The 12,812-nt window shown below is 46.7% G+C and overlaps 1 long non-coding RNA gene across 1 annotated transcript; it reads right to left on the reverse strand.

Annotated features, from left to right (window-relative positions):
• Positions 1-285: 285 nt before the first annotated feature.
• Positions 286-1,849, reverse strand: LOC135302030 (uncharacterized). Its single transcript, XR_010363716.1, has 3 exons — positions 1,541-1,849; positions 584-728; positions 286-458 (listed from the first exon to the last, which is right to left on the reverse strand). It is a non-coding gene; the product is annotated as an uncharacterized LOC135302030 (long non-coding RNA).
• Positions 1,850-12,812: the final 10,963 nt, after the last annotated feature.

Genomic DNA, 12,812 nt, shown 5'->3' on the forward strand with positions numbered 1-12,812 from the left:
GTGGAACTGGGGCTTTTCTCATGGTTGAGAATATTCAGAAAGCATTTAAAATCTGTGTTGCCTGAAATGCAACAGTGAGCATGAGTCCAGCTCTGTGTTCTTCTAAGTACTATGGTCATGTGTAATGCAGTGCTTCAAATTAATAATTAATACATAATTATCTTCTTTATCTTCTTCTTCATCTTCATCATCATCTTCTTCTTCTTCTTCTTCTTCTTATTATTATTATTATTATTATTATTATTATTATTATTATTATTATTATTATTATTATTATCCCTGCTCATTTCATTCCAACTCACTACAGTTTTCAGCCCAATCAAACCTTTTGCAGACAACTCCCTCAGCTGCCAGCAAACACAGAGGGAAATGCTCCTTTTTTTCCCCACTGGGTGCACTGAGTTTCCTGGCTGGAATGCAGCACTTCCATGGGATGTTTTTTGTCCTGGACACACAGGCTAGAAACAAACCACAAGCGGAATAGTTTAAATGCTGGTATCAGTTAAAACATTTCGTTGAAATATTTTAGAGCACAGAAAAGCAGTGGAAGGCTCTAAATATCTCCTCCAGAAAGCAGATTTACCTTGTAATGAATGTGGAATAAAATTTTCCAGGGGGAAATGAGAGATGAGCAGCAGAAATGACTGACATCCGTTTCCTTCCTTCTGTTGTGGGCTATTTTCAGACATGGATGACAATGTCTTTCCTTGCTTCCTCTGAAGTCCACTCTAGTAAATTCAGAATCACAGAACTGCAGAATTGTTTTATTTGGTAAAGACCTCTAAGGCTACTGAGCCGAGCCATTAACCTGGCATTGCTAAGGCCACCACTAACCCATGTCCCCAGGTGCCACATCCACACAAATTTTAAATCCCTCCAGGGATGGTGACTCCACCACTGCCCTGGGCAGCTGTGCCAGTGATTGACAAACCTTCAGTGAAAAAATTACTCCTAATATCCAAAGTAAAACTATCCTGGTACAACTTGAGGCTGTTTTTTCTTGTCCTGTTGTTTGTACCCTGGGAGCAGAGCCTGATCCCCCTGGCTGTCCCCTCCTGTCAGGAGCTGTGCAGAGTGAGAAGGTTCCTCCTGAGCCTCCTTTTCTCGAGGCTGAGCCCCTTTCCAGCTCCTTCAGCCTCTCCTGGTGCTCCAGACCCTTCCCCAGCTCCATTCCCTTCTCTGGACACCTCAATGTACCGAGGAGCCCAGAGCTGTCCCCAGGGTCTGAGGAGCAGCACAGGGACAGGGCCGGCTGCCACAGCCCCGGTGCCAGCGGCTTTGTCACACACCTGGGCGCACCCTCAGCCACTGCTGAGCAGCACCCCATTTCCACAGAGGGATTCCGCGTCTTCCTGAGCCGGGGAGCCGGTCCCAGAGAGGCCAAAGGCCGCTGCTGTGGGGCCGTGGGGCCGGGCCCTGGCAGCGCCCTCATGGCTGGGGCAGCGCTGAGGGGAGGGCACGGAGTGGGGCAGCCGGGGCCAGCCTCTCCTGACCAGTGCCGTTCTAGAGAACAAACCCCAGGCTCTCACACTCTACACACTTTCATTCCGTGTCCCAGAGGCTCTCACGCTTTGGTTTTTCCAGGTGTTCCCTGGAAAACCCCCGGGCACACACACGGCATGTCCTGCCAGCTTTGCCACCGCGCTCGGCGCTGCTCGCTGCTCCTCTCAGCCTCGCTGCGCTCTTCTCACAGATTTCCTTTTATTTTTTTTATTTTTTTCCCTGACAAAAGGAGCTGGAGCCCTCTTGTGTTGAGTTCTGCGGCTTGCAAGGATCCCTTCGGAAATCCCTTCGGATGAAGCCACCCCAGCTTCGCCGGGACGCTGCAGGCGAGCTGCTATTAATAGGAGCCCATCTGCACTGCTTGTCTGTGCCTCTGCAGCAACGCTGCACATAATAATGGCAGGAAATGGATTGCAGCTTCCAAAGGCGCGTGTTTAATTATGAAAAGATGAATAAAAATCCTATAATTTAAAGCCCTCCTACGCTAATCTCGTCTTTTGAAAAATGTGGCTTTTTCATGGACTCAGAGAATCACGGAATGTTTTGGGTTGGAAGAAACGTTAAACATCATCCAGTTCCACCCTGAAGGTGTCCAGGAACACCTTCCACTATCCCAGGTTGCTCCAAGTCCCATCCAACGTGGCCCTGAACACTGCCAGGGATGGAGATTCCACAGCTTCTCTGGGCAACCTGTGCCACAGCCTCACCACCCTCACAGAGAAGAATTTCTTCCTAAAATCTAATCTAACCCTGTCCTCTATCAGTGTGAATCCATTCCCCCTTGTCCTGCCACTCCACGCCCTTGTCCAAAGTCCCTCCAGCTCTCCTGGATCCCCTTTAGGCTCTGGAAGAGGCTTTAAGGTCTTCCCAGAGCCTTTTCTTCCCCAGGTGAACACCCTCAGCTCTCAGCCTGTGTGCAGAGGAGTTCCAGCCCTCTGTGCATCCTCGTGGCCTCTGGATTTGCTCCAACAGGTCAATTTTTTAATCCCTGCTGTTTAATTAATAGGGTACAGCATGTACCAAATAGGTAGGAAGCGTGTGCTAGAAAGATGACTGTGGGATTTGCAATTTCCCTCGAATTTCAGAGGTGCATGAGATAATTAAATCTGCTCACACCTGCTACAGAGCTGTGCAATATGACTGATTTCCACTGATTTTCACTCAGTTTGCCTAAACCTGATCTTCCAGTTGGTGGCTACGGTGGAACAGCACAAACATTTGGGAAGAGGCAGCACCCTAATGGCTGAGATTATTGGAAACTGATGCAAATTTGATGTGGCTTTTCATTATTTTAATGCGTAAATAATGCTTTTCTGCCTTATTTAGTAATATCAGCTTAACAGTGAAATCTGATATTGAAACCACTTCAAATAGAAGCATCAGGATTTTATTTTGAGAGCTATTACTTAAGCAACCACAATCATTAATTTGTTCAAAGTTGGGGAAAACCTAGGATGATTTTTGCTTTAGGTTTGTATGTTTGGAAATACTTATATTTGTTATTATACCCTTTTGATAAAAGGTTCTTTGCAGCAGTTGGAGCTTTCTGAGCTGACAGGACAACACAGGGATGTGGCTTTCTATGACCACCCCTCCCAAAATTCAGGCCTTTTAAGATACTTCCAGTTGTTTATTTGCAAAAAAAAATTATAAAAATGCCCCCAAACATTAATCACTAAAACAAAATCTGTCTGCATTTGGTTGGAAACAGATAAATTCAGTTCAGGTGAAGGTCGTATTTGATCTTTCTCCATTTTGCCTCCTGGTTCTCACCCCATGTCAAAGCCCTTGATTATAATCTGCCACAAAAGCATCTCTGGCAGGTGATGCATTTCCTCTGCTCGTGGTTAAACACAACACCTACAGACAAAATGGTCTTTTATGGCTCAGGACTGCTGTGGCAACACCTAGAGGAGGTGGCTGGTTTGTATTTCAGCTTTCATGGTCTGGGTTTCAGAGCCATCAGGGCCTGAACTGCAGTGAGCAGGGCTCGAGTCCCACCCCAGCACAGCTGAGATGGAAATAATTGGTGCTGCTGGTACCTTTAAGTGAGAGAGAATCCTTAATACCTCCTGCCAGCAGCAGCTGAGTGTCTGAGCCAAAGCAAGGAGGGGAAGGCTCTGACAGAAGACATTATGGTAATGTACTCTAATGGGACTTGCTGATTTGAATAAAGTAGCATGTTAAACACTCCACAGCCTCCTTGCTGGGTGCCATGACCCTATTTACAACTCTATATTTAAGATATTTGCACTCAATACAATTTGAGACAAGCCAACATGCCCACATTACAGTATTTTTCCATTTGTTTTATTTTTAAAAATTTAAAAAGGGTGCATAGAAACTTTGTCCCTTGGTGGAAACCTGACAGCTCAGAACAAGCTTTGCAGCAGCATTCCCATTGTTTACCTCTTGGATGCATCTTTGGCACTGAAATGCTTGTCCCAAGCCCAAGGTCAGCCCAAAGTCACCTGTCACTTGTAGGCAGCACTACTGATCTCAGGAAAGAGCTAACACTTGGGTTTGTAGTTGGTAGAGCAATAAAGATGCTTTATTACCACTCATAATTGAAAACAAGAGCTGATATTAATAACTGTACATGCTAATGGCTGCAGAGCACCACAAGCTGTGTTCACACAGGCCCTGGAGAGCGCTCTGCTCCAGCTGAGTCAGACCAGCCTGAGATGGGTGTGATGCTAATAATGATTAAATCATTCAAGACTACACTCTGCTGCTCCGCTGACCTGTGCAGAGCTTTGTTCTCCAAACACCCTTTGCAATCCAGCCTCTCCTTTCACATCCAGAAGGGAGCATCCATTCTTCCTTCTGCTGCTGCACACCCCTGTCCCAAACACCTCCCTCCAGCACCTTCACCTTCTTAAATCATGCTTGGCTTCATCACCAGTGGGCCAGGGGCTGCAGGTGTCTGTCCTGTGGGAAGCTGATGGAGCTACTCCTGCTCAGCCCTTGGACCAAAGGAGAATTAGGGCCTGATCCTCTTCCCATCCCTTCCATCCGCTCAGATTGCAGCCTGCATTTATTAAAAAAAACCAGGGTTTCATTAAGCTGCAAATGTGATTTATAGTTTTAATTTAATCTTGTGTTTAACTTGAAGTGGGAAGCCTTTGTTTTCCTCGAACTTCATTGATGCAATTTTCCTTAAAGTTAAGGAATCTTAAAATGAAAAATTCTCATAGAAATAAAAATGTTTAATATTACTACTGGCAAAATGGCTTTTATGAAGAGCTTAATTGCATCAATATGATTTACAACTCTCTGAAATATTTCAAGCAGTGATTATTTGTTTACTCATTAGATACTCATCTTGGCCAAGACATTTTGAAGTTAAATATTTCTCCCTCCTTTACTTGGGGAGGCTGCTGAGCTCTCGTGCTCAGAGCTGTGTGTCACACTATGGTAGAATGCTTTGGGTTGGAAGGAACCTCAAAGATCCTCTCATTCCAACCCCTGTCAAGGGCAGGGACACTTTCCACCAGGCTGTCCACAGAATTTGTGGCTGCTGCATTCCTGGGAGCCTTCAAGGTCGAGTTGGATGGGACCTGGCACCACCTTTACCTTTTAAATTTCAAGCACCCTCAGTTCACATCCTGTCACAGGACCTGCTGCACGGGAAGTGGCAGAGTAATGGATTTGAACTGTCTAGAACATTTCTCCTCCCTCACAAAAACATCTCCTCTGCAAACAAAGAATGCCCTGACAGGTTCAGGCAAGTGCCTGAAGGGAGAGTGGAGGGTGTCCCTGCCCAAGGCAGGGGGGTTGGAACAAGGTGATGTTTAAAGTCCTTTCCAGCCCAAACCCTTTGAGTCTGTGATTCTAATTTAATGGCTGAGGGTTGTCTCTGGTGGCTGCAAATGGGTAACTTTAGTCTTGAGGAGATCAGTGCTGATGAGCAGGTTGCTGGGACCTGCTGGCCATGGCAAACTAAGGAGCTGTGTGCAATTTCTCTGCCCCTTCTGAGAGGTGCAGATGGTTGTGAGCTGACACCATCCACCACAGGATGCCATGGGATGTGAAGCTGAGCAGGACAAACACCCCCAGAGCCCGTGGTGGGGCAGTGCCCAGCTTCTCCCAGCCTCCAGGAGCCTCCTGCAGTGGCAGTGGTGGGGTGGGAAGGCAGGGGCTGGCGTGGGGGCAGGGGCAGCGGTGGCACTGCGCTGCAATGTCACAGCCTGCTGCTGCTGCTCCTGGGGCCCTGGAGAATTCATGAGAACTGACAGTGAGGTCAGGGAGATAATCTGAAGGAGCTAAAGCAGCTGGAAACCTGGAGAGAAAAATGACAAGTTCTTTTGCACTTTTTGAAGCTGAACCTTATTTACTTCTGGGGACAGATGATCAGAAGGACTGATGCACACCAGTGGCTAAGGTGGAAATTCCATGAGAGTAAGAGAGCATCCCTTCAGGAACATGTGGGTAATGAGCAGCAGAGGAAAAAAAGGCAAGGATAATTTTGGATCTGAGATCAATGCTACTGCAATTTTTCGTTTGATTTAAGAAAATTTGCAGAAGATATCTCACTGTTCAAAACCCCAACGACACACCCAGATGCATTCGAGCATGGCAAGATCTGAAGTGTAATTCTCTCAGTGACACAACCATCACCATGGGTTTATTTAGCAAATATGGGGCAGGAAGGACACATCAGTGAGGAAGAGGCTTCCCTGAAAAGGCAAATATTTAATTTTGCATAAACCCAAGGTAATTCCTTTCTTACCACTCAATTCCTGGTTCATAGCCCTCTGTGAGCAGGTGTTTTAGGGCATGGGTTTGTTCAACACAGGGAGGACTTGCTGAGAGTCCCAAATATAAGTGCATCATGTTTTGGGTTCTGTAAATACAGGAATACAAACTGGCCAACAAACTTTTGTGAATTGGACCATGAGTCATGATTAATTTATCAAGATGTTCTAAATGCATCAACTGAAATAACAGAAATATAAACAGAAGTTATGTAATTCCTCCTTGCCTGTGCTTGGGCCTTGCTTGTGATGGTGGAAATATAAACTGAACTAGAGGGTATAAAAAGATTTCCAAGAAAAAGCCTTTGTTTAATGTTTCCTCTGCATCAGATATCCCACTTGCCTCCCAGACAGATATGTTCCAAATCATGCTTTTGCTGTCCACAGAAAATTCCTCCATCTATTTATACTTTCAAATCTATGATCTTATACATTAATAAATAGTAATGAAGTCCTGAAGTAAATACCAGCGTGACGGTTTCACTGGAGATCTTGCTGACATTTATAAATATCTGCAGCTTTCATGGTTCAGGACGCTGGCAGAACTCACAGATTCTGTTAAACTTTATCATATAATTGTACATATGGTCCCTCTTTTGAAAGTATAATGCACAGGGTTGATGGAATATTTCTGTTAGGCAGCACTGCCTGTGCTTGCCTGCTTTATGAAAAGCCATGTTCCTGTGCTGATGTATTTTAGCTAAACCCACCATTTTTCATCTCAGCTGACACCAAACAGCACACACAAAGTCTGGACTTCCCCAAGCTATGGAAATGCTGCTATCTTGTGCTTACTCACTGCTCTGACTGAGTCATCCATTTATATGTCTGTGCATTTACACTCCAGGAGATAATCCAACCAGACTAAAAGCCACTGCACTCCTGTGTGTGCCTTTGTCTGTCAAAGGGATTACAGGACTTGGGTCCCCACGGTGGGAAGTTCAGCTCAGCGACCCAAGAAATACTTTCCAATTGAATTCTGTCATTGCCCTGCTTCAGAAGGTAAGACAGAGGAATTTCACAGGACAGCCCAGAACTGAACCTTGCACGGGACAGTCCTGGGCCAGGGATTTTGTTGCTGGGATAAGCCAAGGTGAAGAGCTGTAAAGTAGAAATGAGTTTGAGTCCAGATTTTCCAGATGTTTAAGTGACCAAGAGCAAAGGACTTGAGATGGAAATTAAATTCAGCCTCACATTCAGGGATGGCACAGGAATTTTGAGCCAGTTTCTTGCTGGAAACATTCAGTACTGCCTAACTGTGCAAAATGACAAATTTCTCAGCAGACAGAGCCCTGCATACTCAGTGTCTCCCAATTATACCATGAGATGGGGAAGTGGGAGGGAATTCTCCACTCAGGAGAACTCTGATAAAGTAGGACTTTGCTCCTCATGCAACAGGGAAGGTCCTCACTGGCTTCAGTCTCCCAAAGCTCCTGTCATCTGAGCAGGAATCAAATCATTGCCATCCCTGATGTCAGATACAACTGGCAGAAAATTGATAATTTCCAGACAAAATATTGGCTAAAACTCCATTTTTGCACAAATTTTCACACTCTGAGGGAGTTCCATGCTCAGCCATGCCCCACCTGACCTTGGGAGACCTTGGGACAGCCAGAACAGGGGAACTGCTCAGAAAAAACTCTCTCAGTTTGTGTGCAGATGAGACAAAGACAGAGCTGCTCCCAGTAACTCTGGGACGGTGAAATTCCATCTCCTACTAGATGGATTCTGCCAGCACTTCTGAAGCCCCAGCACTGCTCACATTTAAAGTCAGTTTAAAGTGTTATGTGCTACCTCTCTGGGAAACTCCTTAAAAATGAACTTCTGGGAACAGTTGCTTTAATCCTCTGTCTGGTCACTAGGGACATGAGACCTGTGTTTGCCTCTGCTGCTGCTGAGGATGAGCCTGGAAGGGAGCAGCCAAGGCAAATGGGGTGGGCTGCTGTTGAAGCAAACACTAAACCCAGATCAGGTGGGATTTCTGCTTGCAGGCTGCAGGATGGAGGCTCTGAGCACTCCACACAAACCCAGCTTTTTCAAACAATGCACAAAGCACCTTTAGACTCTCTCCAGACTTCCAGAGATGTATTTATACTGGCCAAAAACAAATGTAACAAATGTAAGGGAGAAGGGCTTGTGCATATGCCACAATACAGATCAAGTCAAGCAAAAAAGCCAGTGTTGGTGGCACATGAAAAATTAGCTCCCTGGAGCAAAGTAGGCAACAACTTATTTATGCTGGCTGGAAAAACTGCTTGTTCTACACATTTGTTTTCCTCTTACCTACAGCTCTCCCCAGGTAAGGATAACCAGCCTGGTAATTTTGCATGTCACATCTTTTTGCTGGTAATGTTTGTAGGTGCTGGATGTGTGATTCACTGCCAAGTGATTTAAGACATGTAACCCATCCCCAGTTATCATTCTGATAAAGGGAGGAAAAGCAGTGAGGAAAGTGGGTGCCTAAAGAAAGGTTGTGAAGTCTTGTCCTGATCCATATCTCACAGAGTGACAGGATCAGAGTATCCTGAACTGGAAGAGATCCACAAGGATCACCAAAGTCCAACTCCTGGCTTTGCCTCTGCTTTGCCTCCTCTGTGGCTGAGGACTTTGTCCAACTTGCAGACTTGTGTGTGACCCCAACAAATTCTTCATGTCACCACTGGAGACCCAGGGGCTGTGCAGGGCAGCTGGTTGGTTTAAAACCTGCAGAACTGAAGTGTAGGGCAACCTGGGGCAGGAGGGAAGGGTGAGGGCAGCTGGATGTTCCATTGCTGTATCCTACTAAAGGGAAAGGTTACCAGGGGCAGGAGGGATGGAAGGGGCCTCAGCTTGCACCAGGGGAGGTTTGAAATACATGTTAGGAAAAAATTTATGACTGAAAAGGAAGTTGGGCATTGGAACAGTGTTCTCAAGACTGTGGTAGAATCACCATCCCTGGAAGGGCTCAAAAAAATGTGTGGATGTGGCACTTGGGGACGTGGTTTTGTGGTGAACACAGTGGTGCTGTGTTAATGGTTGGACTCAACAATTTTAAAGGTCTTTTCCAACCTTAATTACTCCATGATTCTATGAATGTTGCTAAAAATGACCACTGGAAAAATGAAGTTTAAACATCCTTAGGTGAACTCACCACATTAGTGCCCTGGTTGCCTCATTGGATGGCTCATGCAATTTCTCAAGCTGTTCTCTTGCTAGCGTGGATAATTACTCCCAGCTCAGATAAGCCCAAAGGTACCAAAATAACATCCTTCCCACAATTTTTTTTTTTAATTTTGATTCTCCGAAGACGAGGTCTTTTAAAGGTCATATCTTGACAGAATTCCCCTTCCCACCTCCTTGTTGTGCTAAACCAGATCAGTATTATTGACCTTGACAACAATGCCTGAAAGGTTTAGCGACAATCCCTTCTGTATCAGCGAGCACACAAAATGCTGTTTATGGGCTGGGGCGTTCTCCCCGCGCAGAGATCGGCTTCTCCTGACAAGGCGGGGAGTAAAAAGATTTAATGTCTCCATCTGAATGTGAATTGGATCGTACCCTCCTGACATGAGATCCCCAGCCCCGGGGAGAGCCCTGCCCGGGCTGTGGTGCCGCATTAGGGGCTCGTAATGGCCACGAGAATAAACAGAGCATGACAAGAGCTAAATAACATCGGAGCAGGGAAATGGCCAGGGTTCCCCCAGCCCCTCTGCTCCCCCAGACTTTTTAATACGTGGAAAGCAATGAAATGCATTTAAATGGGATTTATTTTGCCTTTGAAATAGTTCTATTTTTTTGAAATTGCAGCATTGTGGAGGTGGATGTTTCACAAAAAGCATCCACGGATGGTTCATGTTTAGCTGCTCTCTCACATTTATCTCCTCAGCCTGTGTGTGCTCCTACACCTGCTCTGGGGCAAGAGGTCCTTCTTAATCGAATTCTTCTTTTCCTCTTTTCTTCCCTGATGGCCTCTCCAAAATGATCAACAAAAATAAGAGTTGAAACTCTGGCCTCAACAAGGGCAAAGTGAATGTGCCCCTGGTGTCAGTGGGGGCAGGATTTCACTTGCTCAGTCAGAAACAGGTTTTGCCAGAATCCTGACTCTTTCCCCCAGTTATGGTGATTACTGGGGGAGAGGGGAAGGGGGAGGGAGAGGGAAGAGCTATAATAGATAAAGAAGTGGATAAAACAAAAAAAGTCACACACAGTGGTAAAATGTACACTGACTATTGTTGTTCAGGTGCTTTATAATAAAATTTGGAAAATTAAGTACATGAAGAAAAGAAGACAAGATAAAAAATTAAGGGGTTTGTTTCAGAGTTTATCTTTCTCTGGTTTAGGGAGTCATAAATAATCCCTCCTAAAGGGCTGGGTTACCTCCCATCATCAGTCTTATCTCCACAATACCTGTTCCATCATGCTCATTTCAGGGTCAAAAAATCCACCTTGAAAAGCCAGCAGCACCAGCAGATTTCCCCAAGATCCATGCAGGGAGACTTGTTTGCCAGCCCTTACAATATTCCAGCACTGGGAAACCAACCCAGCTTTTTGTGTTTGGCCTCAGGATGCCTTTCCCTGGATCATTGTGGCTGGAAGCAGCATGGAAGTAAACCAACAGCTCTTTGTAGTCTCTTCTGGAGATGCAGGATTGGTGCCCAAGGATTCTTCTCTTTTAATACACGTATTATTGAATTGGTATGACTGAAAAACAACATTTGGGAAGAAGAGGGGTTGCTCACTGCAGCACAAGTCCCAGGACTGGAGAGCAGTGAGTACAGGGACATCATTGTCCAGGGAGGCCACAAAGGGGAGCCAAGGGCTGGATCTGCCCTTGGATCTGCAGACAGGCTGAGGGAGCTGGGGCTGGTCAGCCTGGAGAAGAAAATGTTCCAGGGACACGTTAAACCCCTTCCAGTGCCTAAACTGGCTCCAGGAGAGGTGCAGAGGGACTGTTTAAAAAGCCATGGAGGGGTAGCACAGCAGTGAATGGCTTCACACTGATAGAAAACAGTGTTAGATGGGATGCTGGGAAAAAATTCTTCCCTGTGAGGGTGGTGAGGCCCTGGCACAGGTTGCCCAGAGAAGCTGTGGATGATTCCATCATCTTGTTCCAACTCCTCTGCCATGGACAGGGACACCTTCCACCAAACCAGGCACCACCCAGCCTGGCCTGGAACTCTCCCAGGGATGGAGCAACTACAGCTTCCCTGGCAACCCCTGCCAGGGCATCTTTAAGGTTCCTTCCAACCTAAACCATTCCCTGATTCTCTGATTCTTCCCACCTGTGTGGGGATGAGAGACTAAACTTGGATGAACATTTCCAAGCCCCAGTGTTTATGCAGAGCCCCCTGGAAATCCCACCCTCCTTTCCTTCTCAAAAGGAAGAGCACAGTGTTACTCTCCCAGCTCAAGATGTTTCTCTAGTTCGTATTTCAGCCATGCGAGCTCATTTGATTTTTGCAGTGGCAGAAAGGACAAAGAATTGCCAAAAGAGAGCTTTGACCGTGGTGAGCTCAGCAGCACTGCACACCTCTGGCAGGCAGAGGATCACCACCATCACTTACAGCATTAGTTTAGTGCCACACAGCTGCTGCAGGTCCAAGAAATCCAGCTTGGGTGGCCGGTGAAGCAAATTCCTGCTTCAGTCATTCAGCCAGTTTGCAGATCAAAGGGGTCTGGGTGGAAACTAAGGCACAGGTTGTTTGAAATTCAGTCTCAGCTGGAATAAGCCACTGTGGGGTTTCCTACCTCCAGTTGTTGCTCTAGGAATGCAAACAAAAGGGGTAGGTAGCAGAGGATGAACAAAACCCCCCAAAAGTCAAGGAAAGAAGGAGGAGGAAAAGAGAAAAGATGAATCATTCCTTCACCAGCAGGCTCCTGAGCGGTCCATTTGTTCTTCCAGCGGGAAAAGTCCTTCCTTTGCCATCCACAGCAACCACCTGGCCTCTGGCTCGCCTTCAGCCCTTCCCCGCATCTCAAGCCCGTAATTACCGGCCCCAGGTGCATCGCTCCAGCCCATCCCGGCCCGTGGCCATTCACCAGGGAGGGATTGCGATTTGCCAGCCTCCCCCAAGGCTTTGTCCCTAGAGCTGCATGGACCTGGGGCTCGGCACAAAGGGGAGGGAAATGGAATTTAGCGGGGGAACAAAGGGAGTTAGCGCTCCCCGCCTCCTGCCAGGTGACCCGCAGAGCTGCCTGCAGGATCTCTGGGGACAGGGAAAAGCCCGAGTGTGACAGCAGGGCTGGCAGGCAGCCACACCTGCAGCAGCCACAGCTGCCTGCCACCTCACTGACCACTGCCCCCCTGCCATCACTGCGGGCAAACACTGCCAGTCCTGCTCAAATTTGTATTACTGCAGTATTTCAGCTGGTAGCGAGAGTGTAATATATGTTATAAAATAATTCGTGCTAAATGAAATGAAAAACCACAGCATTTTGTGTACTAAAACCGGTGGTGGCAACAAGCAGTAACCAACCAAGTGATAAAGATTCAAACCCCAGGAAGGAGACTGTCTCCAGAGATGTATATTCCAAGGGATTTCTCTCGGCTGACAAGACCCCAGCAGGAGGCAT

This window comes from Passer domesticus, chromosome 6 (assembly GCF_036417665.1).
Source record: "Passer domesticus isolate bPasDom1 chromosome 6, bPasDom1.hap1, whole genome shotgun sequence".
NCBI classification, from domain to species: Eukaryota; Metazoa; Chordata; class Aves; order Passeriformes; family Passeridae; genus Passer; species Passer domesticus.